Genomic DNA, 10,377 nt, shown 5'->3' with positions numbered 1-10,377 from the left:
CACAGAGCCCACTGCTGCCTGCCTTAGCTCAGCGTTCTCAAGCTCCTCCCTGTACATATACGTGCTCACTCGTACACACACACACACGTGTGCACTCCAGCCTCTATGACTAGGCTGGGCAGACTGTTTGCAGTCTTATAATCTGCCTTCTCTGGTCAATGACCTTTATGTTTCCCTTCCAAAACACTTTCACCTCTTCTGAACACCCAGTCCACATTCACATTTCCCAGTGGGTCCCTCCATGGCTTGACAGTTTGACCAAACCAGTTCTCAATGGGGACCATAAATAGCATCTGCTTTGAATGCTTGACACAAGGCATCTCTTAGAACTCTGACACCATCCTCAGGCATGAGGCACACAGAGCAGAGTCGATGCTGTGAGGGCCCAAGAGGCATGCATGGCCCAGGACCTGGGGTGGGTGGCTTAGATGTGGTTTAGAACAAGAGGTTTGCACATCACCCCCTCTGCTGAGACCTGGGAAACTTCAGGCAAGATACTTAGCTTCTTGGTGCCTCATTTCTAATGAAATGCCCCCCAATAGAGTCAAGGATGATAGGGGCTGAGGCACAGAGCATGCAGTGTGGTATCAGCTTGTCTGAGCTCAGGAAGCCCTTCTCCTCCACCCGCTTTTGGCTGTCCTACTCCCAGGCCTTCCTCATAGAACATCATCTTCCTTGTTTAACAAAAGGGGAACCAGTCCCTCCTCATCCCCCATGTCAGGGCTGTGGGGTTACAGTTGAGAGGACAACAGAAGGATAACACAAAAGGCAGGTTCAGTCTGACACTCGCTGAGGAAGAGGCCTTGAGCACGAGCCCTCCAGAACAGCTGGGTGGCCAAAGGAGGCCCCACAGGGCACGCATGAGTGACCACGGATGAAGGGGGCCAGCAGTGAGTTATGGGACAAGGCTGGGCCTGCATCCTGAGGTTTTTGTGGCACTAGGCCCTTCCTGTAACATGGACACACCTGAAGATACACAGGGTACTGCAGGTAAAGCTGATAATGCCAGATATCAAACGGTGAGTGGCCACTCCGCCCCCTCCCAGCCACCAACCAGGTCCCACCAGAGTTCAAGTCGTACCCCTCCCACCTCGCCAGGCCACTCTGACAAATGGCTCCATCTCTGCCAGGCCTTAACTGGGTCTTTGTCTTCAGGAACACATGCCTCTCCATGTCTTTGCTGGATTTACTGTGGGCCACACCAGCCTTCCTCATGGCATCCTCACTGAAACACAAAAGGCGGGGACATGTTTGCTCACCCAGCACGTTCCTACTGCAGGGCTTCACCAGCAGGGCACACCTGGAAGCTGGCCCCAGACAGCCATGGTGTTGCATAACAAGGGGTTCTCCAGTTCCCGGCACACCTGCCCTGCCAACGGGAATAGCTGGACATGAAGGTGGGCACTCAGCAGAGCAATGAAAGGCAGCTGGGCAGGGAAGAACACGTTCTTGGCAACAGCGGCCATGCAAAACCAGCCCAACATCAGAGTATGCACCAGACTGCAGGGGAGCTGGCCGGCCTCTGCTGCCGGCCTGCACTGGCCTGGCCCCCACCACTCTGCTGAGACTCCCCCTCTGTAAAATGAAAGGGTCACATGAAGTCATATCTCAGTTCCTTCCAAGGCAGGAGACTATGGTGGATATGTAGGTTCTCCAAGAGAGATCAAGCCCCAACTCAACACCTTCTAGCTCTAGAACAGGAGGAGACACAGCACACACATGTGAAAAACATCTTACAACATGGAGGAACCTTGAAACATTATGCTGAGCAAATAAGTCAGTAGCAAAAGAAAAAATACTGTAGGGTGTCACTTACAGGAAATAAGCAAATACATGTTCTTCTTAGTTGCTGTCAAGTTTGGTTCCTGACTCATGGTGAACCCATGTGTTGCACCCTCTAGGCTCCCTAAGAAAATTACCTTGTTTTCGTTAGTTGTTATCTGCTAGATTCTGACTCACGGTGGCCCCATGTATGCAGAGTAGAACTGCTCCATAGGGTTTTCAATGCTGTGATCTTTCAGAACCAGGCCTGTCTTCAGAGGTGCCTCTGGGTAGGTTCTAACCACCAACCTTTTGGCTAAAAGTCAAGCACTTAACCGTTTGCACCACCCAGGGAGTCCTAGGCAGATCATAGAAATCAAAATGATTAGACTAGTGGTTACGAGGGGTGGTACGGAAGGGGAAAGGGGAAGTTTTTGCTTAGGGGGCACTGAGTTGATGTTATTGGTAGAATGCTCTGGGAAAGGACACCAAGAATGGTTGTCAACTTGAAGAATGTAATCAATGTCAGTGAATTATACATACAGAAACTGCTAAATTGGCATATGTTTTGTTGTGTATATTTTCACCACAATTTTTAAAAAAGTAGAAATACATCTTAAAACACACTTGCAAAGCCATAAACCTATAAACAATCAGCAATGGAATCCCAGCACACGTTCTCCATCACACTAACGCCCCGCTGTGATAAAGAGCCAAGCAGGAGCTAAGCCCGAGCTCCCTTTGAACTGCAACACCCCTGTGGCCGGCCGGTGCTCTCCAGAGATGCTGCCCTGGTCTATGTATAGCCCACCTTCTCCCGTAAAACTGACTTCCACCTGTGCCTGTCTCCTCAGCACCAGATTAGCTGAGAAACAAATGAATGAGCGAGGCGTAAACTTACACAGGCCCAGTCCAGCTGGTGCTAGAAAGCCAGCCTGCAGCTACCTGAAATGTTTTGACTGCTCCAAGTCCAAACCAACAAATTCTGGGTCCTGAAAAAATGGACACAGGGCTGCAGGAGCATGTCTGCAATCCTTAAAGAAATCCCAGATAACAAGCTTAATGCCGTGAGAGGTAAGGATCTATACTACAGTAAATGAAAAATAAAATGACATTGCTCCCCATCAATCTGCTAGATAATTCATTCAACAACTGGAGTCTGATCTGGAGTCCGATCTCCTGTCTCCTCCCTCAGGCCTGAACTCTGAGGCAAGGAGGTAGCACCTGGTCCTGCTCACGAGGCACTCATGTCTCAGGGGAGACGTGATCAGGGCCACGTGACAGACACGAGGGGAAGCAGGCAGGTCCCAGCCCAAGGTGCAGAGGATCCAGTGGTTGGGAAGTGAGGAGCTGGCACGTCTGGGAGAGACCAGTGAGCAGCCACATTCCACACTTGGCAATGAGGTGTCACTTGGTAGGCTCTGGGAAGTCACTGAGTATTCTGGTTTCAGAAGACACCTCACTTGCACCCCCCAGGACCATACAAACCCATTCCTCTTCATATCTTTTGACAAGAGCGTTAAAATGGGACCGTGAGGCAAATCCTACAGAACAGGAGACCTACCAGGACAAACAGGGGGACCGAAAATGAGGGCAGCAGTGCGAGGGCCTGAGATGGCCAGCTGAGACAGTCGGCAACGAAGCTGGGTGGGAGAGGGGAAGCCACTGAGGGGAGCCAGAAGTAGATAGAAGCCAAGGTGTGAGAACAGAGAAAAGTGCCTTTGGGGGCGGCGGGAGTCTGAGGCTCAGACGGGTGGGTGTACAGGCCTCTGTTCTCTGAGAGGAGAGGTCACAGAGGGCTCAGCCGGGCTCCAGGGCCACAGACCCTGAGCTGGCGGCAAGCTGTTTCTGGTAGGATGCCCATCATACCAGGCCCTGAGCATCCTCACTGCGGCAGAGCCTCTGGCCCATTGCAGATAAGACTCCAAAGAAAATGGCTCAGTGCGAGGGCGGCCAGGCCCAAAGAAATGTGCTTGACGAGTGGATGGCAGAGTGGCACTGGAGGTCCGGAGATCTGCTGGGGAATGAGCCAGCCCACTCTGGACATTATAAGCTCACAGATGACTTGGACAAGTGTGGGCACCAACCATTAGCAACACAAAGCCTGGGGAGCCCATGGCACTGGAGGCCAGAAAGAGGTGTATCTTGACAGGCTACAAAAACCCACCTGAACGACACAAAACTCACCTGGGCAAGTGTTCTATGCTATGAGAATCTACTGAGAGGTCCCTCCTGCACGCCCCCACCCCGGCCTGTACACCCAGGTGCCCAAATCAGGCCTTCACTTGTTTGCTGGCTGAGAAATGAACTAAGCTAGTCTGAGTACTGTTTTCAGGTCTGTGAACAGTATCTTTAAAAATGTCTTTGTTTCTGTTTCCAGCTTGAAGACGACGCTTCACAAAATAAAAGGTAAGACAGAAAACAGGCAGTTCTGCTTTCTGTTGACAGTCTACGTTTTCCCTGGTGAAGAGGTCCTGCCCTTTCCTTTTTGAGTGGTCTCAATGAACTCCCCATCCAGGCTAGTTATGGCCGCTGGGCTTCACACCTGGGACCTGAGAGCACGCCCCTGCATGAGGTCGTGGCCATCACGCAATGTGGTCACCTGTGTGCCACAGTTAGAACAAGACCTCCACAAAGCGCATAACCAACGCCAGGCACAGGGGCCGGTGGTCCTCTGAAGGCCACTGCCTGTTCTCCCTGTGCTCAGATTTGCTGCCTTATCGCCCGTCCCAGGATGACTTCCTGAGTGGTCTCCATCCACTGAGAGCAAACTTGTCCAACAAACTGCTCTGTACAGGGGCGGAGAGCTCAATATGGCACGAAGGTGAGAGACTAAGTAACAACCAGAGAACCCACACAGTTGGGGGAGTTGCCTATGCAGAGAGAGGCTGCCCACCACAGAGGTCAGGGGGTAAAACCAACATCGACTAATGAGAACAGCCCCCACCAGCCCCCGGGTCCCAGTGCCACTCATAGAAGTTAAGAGAAAGGGGCGACCACTGCAGAACCCAAGCTGCTGGGGCTAGTGCCAGGGACTGGGCCACTCCCTGGTGAGAAAACAGCTGCAGTTGACACTGGTACAGAGCACACAGCTCCCTGCCTGCCACTGCCTAGCTGCCTCCTGGTCACCAGGGTTCCTGGTATCTGGTGTAGACCGCTGCTGGGGCGGGGCGCAGGGAAGTGTCTGGAGAGAGGAGTGGGTGTGGCCACAGACCTGATCCATTGCTCTGGTTGTCTGAACTCGCCCACCGAAGATGCTGAGGGTAAGTTTACTGTAGACCCTCAGAATCCAGGGCCAGACCCTAGAATGTGTCTTAAAGGTACTGCCCATGCCCCACTTGAGCACCCTCCAGGTGATAAACCAAGGCCACATCTTTTCATCACCTCTCTGCAACATCAGTTCCATGGCTCACAATCACCCACCCCAGAAACCTGGGAATCATCTCAGAATGACTTCCTGATTCCCACATCACTCCTTAAAGTGCAACTTCTCACCCCATTTCTCACTACAGCTGTGGCAATCCCGCCCAACAGGGATCCACAAGCCCACCTTCCACCAGCTCCCCAAGTCACACAACTGCCGGTGTGCTGTGCAGCCAGCCCAGGACACGTCCCTGCTGCCCTGGCGCCAAGGGGCCTCCCTCTGGACCAGGAAGACATGCTCCCACCATGGCTCCCACGCTCTCCCCAGTGCCCTGTTGCCCAGAACAGGGCCCCACTTTCCCCCCAGGCCACCTGTCTGTTGGTGCCTCTGACCTTGCTCCCACCTGGCACCCCCACTCTGCCTCCCAGAAACCCTGTGGCCACAGCCCCTGGCACCTCCTGTCTCTCACCCACTGTGCTCTGAACACATTGAGAGCAGAGTCTCATCCTTCTCTCCTTGCTGTAATCAGCACCAAATGAATAAGTGAATACTTTTCACACTAGGAGCGGTAATGCTGTGCCTCTTGGATGGAACTCAGTGTGCGCAGCTGGAAACTGGGCTGGCCACACACAGGGGGAAGACACCTAAACAAGCAGTGCAGGCGGTGGAGGACAAGGTGGCGGGAAAGGTAGGGCAGGGTTAGGTGGTGGCAGTGGCAGCTGGCTTCAGCAGGATGGATGATAGAGGCAGGAGGGCCTGAGCTCCAGGATCACACAGGCCTGGGTGCAAACTCCAACCGGGCCACCCACCAGCTCTGTCTTGGAAGAAGCACTCCACCTCTCTAAGTGCATCGTCCTTCCTAAGGGAGTGCTCAGAGCGGGTGTGGGCAGGATGAAGTGAGAGGAGAACTCTCCCTGCTCTGCAGACCTGGTCATCTGGACCAACCATATGGGTACAAGACAGGCCCTGCCTGCCCTTCCTCACCGCCTCCCTGTGCCGGCCCAAATGGGAAACACAGCCTGTCAACCAGAGTCCAGTTCCAGACCCTGTGAGTGGAATCATATAGACAGAGCAAAAAAAAGGCAAAGTGTGTGTCCTTGGGAAGTTACAGTTGGGCGTGAGCTAAGAGTTTGTCGATGCAGTACAGCCTGCAGTGGGTGGGCGAGTGCTGGGGGACCCTGGCAGCACTCTGCCTCAAGTGCCTCATGTCCTCACCTGCAGGGGAAGGGCGAGCCACCTCACAGGGCTGTGCTGAGGGTTCCATTAGTCAGTATCATGAAGCACTTAGTCCCTGGGTGGTACGAACAGTCAAGTGCTCGACTACTAACCAAAAGTTTAGAGGTTTGAGTCTACCCAGAGGCACCTCATAATAAAGTCCTGGCAATCTGCTTCTGAAAAACCAGCCATTTAAAACCCCGTGGAACACAGTTCTACTTTGACACACATGGGGTCACGTCAACAGCACTGGACACAGAATTATCTAGAATAAGCACTTGGACACAGAAGTGCCAAGTAAATGTTAACCAAATTCAGTCAGAAGCAGTCTCCCTAACTTGACAACAAGACAGCACCCCAGTGTCTCCCCTGGGCTTTGACGTTTGTGCGCCTCCTTTCAAGGAGACAACAGAGCAATAAGCGTGTGTGGCTCCCTTGGGCAGAGCTGTTCACCTGGAACTCCGGGTCACCTGAACCTGCCCCTTGCCCAGCCCGGCTCCAGTGGACTCACAGTTCTCAGGAAGGGAGGTGTCGCAGTGTGCTGGTAATACACATTAGTCAGCCTGCCTCCTCCTCCGCGCCACCCGGCTTCCTCCCTGCTCCCTTCCAAAGAGTCCTGGTTCACAAGCCAGTGCCTCTCACCTCAATCAGGCCTCTCATTTGTCACTACTGCCACTCAGGCACTGCCAGGCCCCCCACCCTGGTCTAACCTTCTCTGACTGCTGAATGATCCAGGGATCACCTCTGGACTTCTGCCGGTGTCTGAAGCAGGAAGGTTCTTTCCTCCCTGGTCACACAGTTACCCTTCTAACTTCGGGTGGAGAGGATATCACCTTCCCATCCATTTGTGTGACAGACTTAAGTTCTACCTAAAGGAAACCTCATGGCTTTCTCCTAATTCTGAGAACCACAACAACTATCAAATCCACTGACCTCTTGTAGGGTGGGACTCAAACAGAGAAGTAAGCGTACACCATGGTCACTGCAACACTGTTCACAATAGTCAAAAGGTAGAAACGACCCAAATGTCCATCAACAGATGACTGGATAGACAAAATGTGGTACATGCATACAATGCAATATTATTCGGTCATAAAGAGAGATGAAGTCTTGATACATGGTACATCAAGGATGAACCTGGAAACCATTATGCTGACTGCAGTAAGTCAGACACAAGAGGACAATTATTGTATGACCCCACTTAAACAAAATATCTGGAATAGGAAAATGCAGAGAGACAAAGTTTATCAGTGGTTACCAGGAACTGGGGGAGTGAGAAATGGGGAGCTACTGCTTATGAGGCACTGAGCTTCTGTTTAGGGTGTTGGAAAACTTATAGAAATAGTGGTAATGGTAACACTACGCAGTGAATGGAATGAACATCACTGAGTTGTGCACTTAAAAATGGTTAAAATGGCAAATGTTTTGTTACATATATATTTTCTCACGCCCACACACACACACACACACACACACACACACACACACAGCATCCATTTAAGAGGAATAGGATGCATGAAAAGAGAAGAGTCAGATTTTTTAAAAAATAAGTTCCTAGAAATAAAAACATGCTCACAGTGAAATGTCTGAGAAAATCTTCCAGGAACAGAGCTAAAGGACAGGTGACAAAAGGAGACAAAAGATCCAGAACTGGAGAAGGCACATATGTATATGCATCTATGTGATTGTATGCACATATTCTCCTACATATAAAAAAGCACAGACGGGGCACAGTTATGGATCCTTCTTAGATGTAACCAAACACCTCTCGGAACTGGATTTCTGGGTCTGAAGCATTAGGACCATAGTCTTGTGGATCATCTCAGTCAACTGGCATAATATTGTTTGTAAAGTTATGTTCTACATCCTAGTTTGGTGAGTAGTGTCTGGGGTCTTAAAAGCTTACAAGCAGTCATCTAAGATGCAACTATTGGTCTCTACTTGCCCGGAGAAAAAGTGACAGAAGAAAACCAATATCTCAGACAAGAAACTGGTCTACACAAATCACGGCATCATCTACCCTGAGACCAAAAGAACTAGACGGGGCCCGGCTACTACTACCACTGACCGTTCTAATTAGCGCCACAGTAGATGGACCCTGATAGAATGGGAGAAAAATGTGGAACAGAATTTCAAATTCCTTAAAAGCAAATACACACACACACACACACACAAACCCATACTTACTGAACTAGCTGAGACTGGAGGAATTTCCGTGACCACTGCCCTGAGATACTCTTCAAACCTTAAACCAAAGTAAGCCTGAGGTTGCCTTGTAGCTAAATAACAGATTGGCTCACAAAATAAAGAATATTACCTATTGTGTTCCCTTAAAAAAAAAATCATCTATGAGACCAAACAGTCAACAGTTATTTTTTACAATAAAGATGAGGACATTAAGGAACAGGGAAACTACAACGAAAATAAAGACAATGTTTATACATTGTGAAGAATGTAACCAATGTCACCGGACAACATGTATAGAAATTGTTGAATGGGAATCTAAACTGCTATGTATACCTTCACCGAAACAATAAAATACTATTAAAAAAACAAAAACAGGGATGATGGCCCCGAACGCCAACATGCATGACCATAGAGAGTAGAGGAAATGAGGTTCCTGGGAAACATCTCCAAGGAACTTCCCCGACCTGCAGGGCATGAGTGTGGGGGCAGAAGTGCTCCCACACAGTAGCACAAGGGGTGAGACTCCAGGCCGCGGGGCCAGAGCAGCGGAGGGGCAGGAGGGCACAACAGCAGCAACGTGGGACCAAGAAATCAGTGTGGCCCCGTTCGAAATCCTTGAGGAAAACACTGCCAACCCGGAATGCTGCACGTGTCCAAACTCACATGATCTTCAAAAACGTAACCACCATGAGCCATTTCTCAGGAAGCTAGCGGAATGATGGAGTGAATCAAAAAGAATGAGACAAGGATACAGAATGACAACCAGTCCCGGACAAGCACTTGTGGGACAAGCATCCCAAGGGCTGTCAACGCCATGCCTCAGGCCACCGCACTATGGGGGCTCCTGGAGGGAGAGGTCCATCAAAAAAAAATCAGAACCCAAAGACAGCCTGAGAGCATCGAGCTTGGGGATAACTGTGCCAAGATGTTACTGGAAATTATGGGAAGAATTGGCAACAGGAACCAAGAACAAGCACATTTTTAAAAGACAGTTATTAAACTGCTAGGAAAAAATAGGAAACCATCTCAGTAAGCCCCTATGCACAGCTGGGAATATCATGCATAAGCATTAAACATTCATTACTCATTTACCCAAAGGTAAAATTCTGGGAAGGTAGGAAGCAGAAACTACGGCAGTTTAAGGAAGCTATAAACCAAACCAAACCCATTGCTATTGAGTCAATTCTGGCTCATGGTGACCCCATGTGCTTCAAAGTAGAACCATCCATAGGGTTTTCTTGGCAGCAGATTGCCAAGCCTTTCTTCCGTGCTGCCACTGGGTAGGTTCGAATCACCAACCTTTGGGTTAGTAGTCCAGTGCAAACCATTTGCAGCGCCCAGGGAGCCCTTAAAGGGGTGACAGAGAAAGTCACTAGACGGTTCCTAACACTGATGAATGGGGATGGCAGCGTGGGCACATTATTCAGACTCACAGCCACACGCCTGAGAAACTGCAGAATCAAAGTGGTCACCTCCAGGGAGGTCTAGATCAGCAGAAGGGTAAGGTAGGGAACCATGATATGTTCTTCAATCCTTCGTTATTCCTTGACTTTTAAAATCATGTGCATGTAGTACTTTGGTGACATAAAAAGCAATCTAAAAATTAACTGATAAAATGTACATAAAGACAGTGCCACAGAATCTGCCACAGAGAAACTCAGTAAATGCTGGTGATTATTATTTTTTTTTAGGGTACACACAATGTATTTTTTTTATATAGTTTTTTTTTTTTCTTTACATTATCAAGTTACCTATGATGTGAATGTTACTATTTTTATTTTTTTGGTGGGGGGGGGTTCCCTTTCTTTCCTTACCAAGCAGGCATAATACCTCTAGGTTAAAAGGATAGT

Source organism: Elephas maximus, chromosome 22, assembly GCF_024166365.1.
Source record: "Elephas maximus indicus isolate mEleMax1 chromosome 22, mEleMax1 primary haplotype, whole genome shotgun sequence".
NCBI lineage: Eukaryota > Metazoa > Chordata > Mammalia > Proboscidea > Elephantidae > Elephas > Elephas maximus.
The sequence above is the reverse complement of the archived record's forward strand: the minus strand, read 5'-3'. Positions refer to the sequence as shown.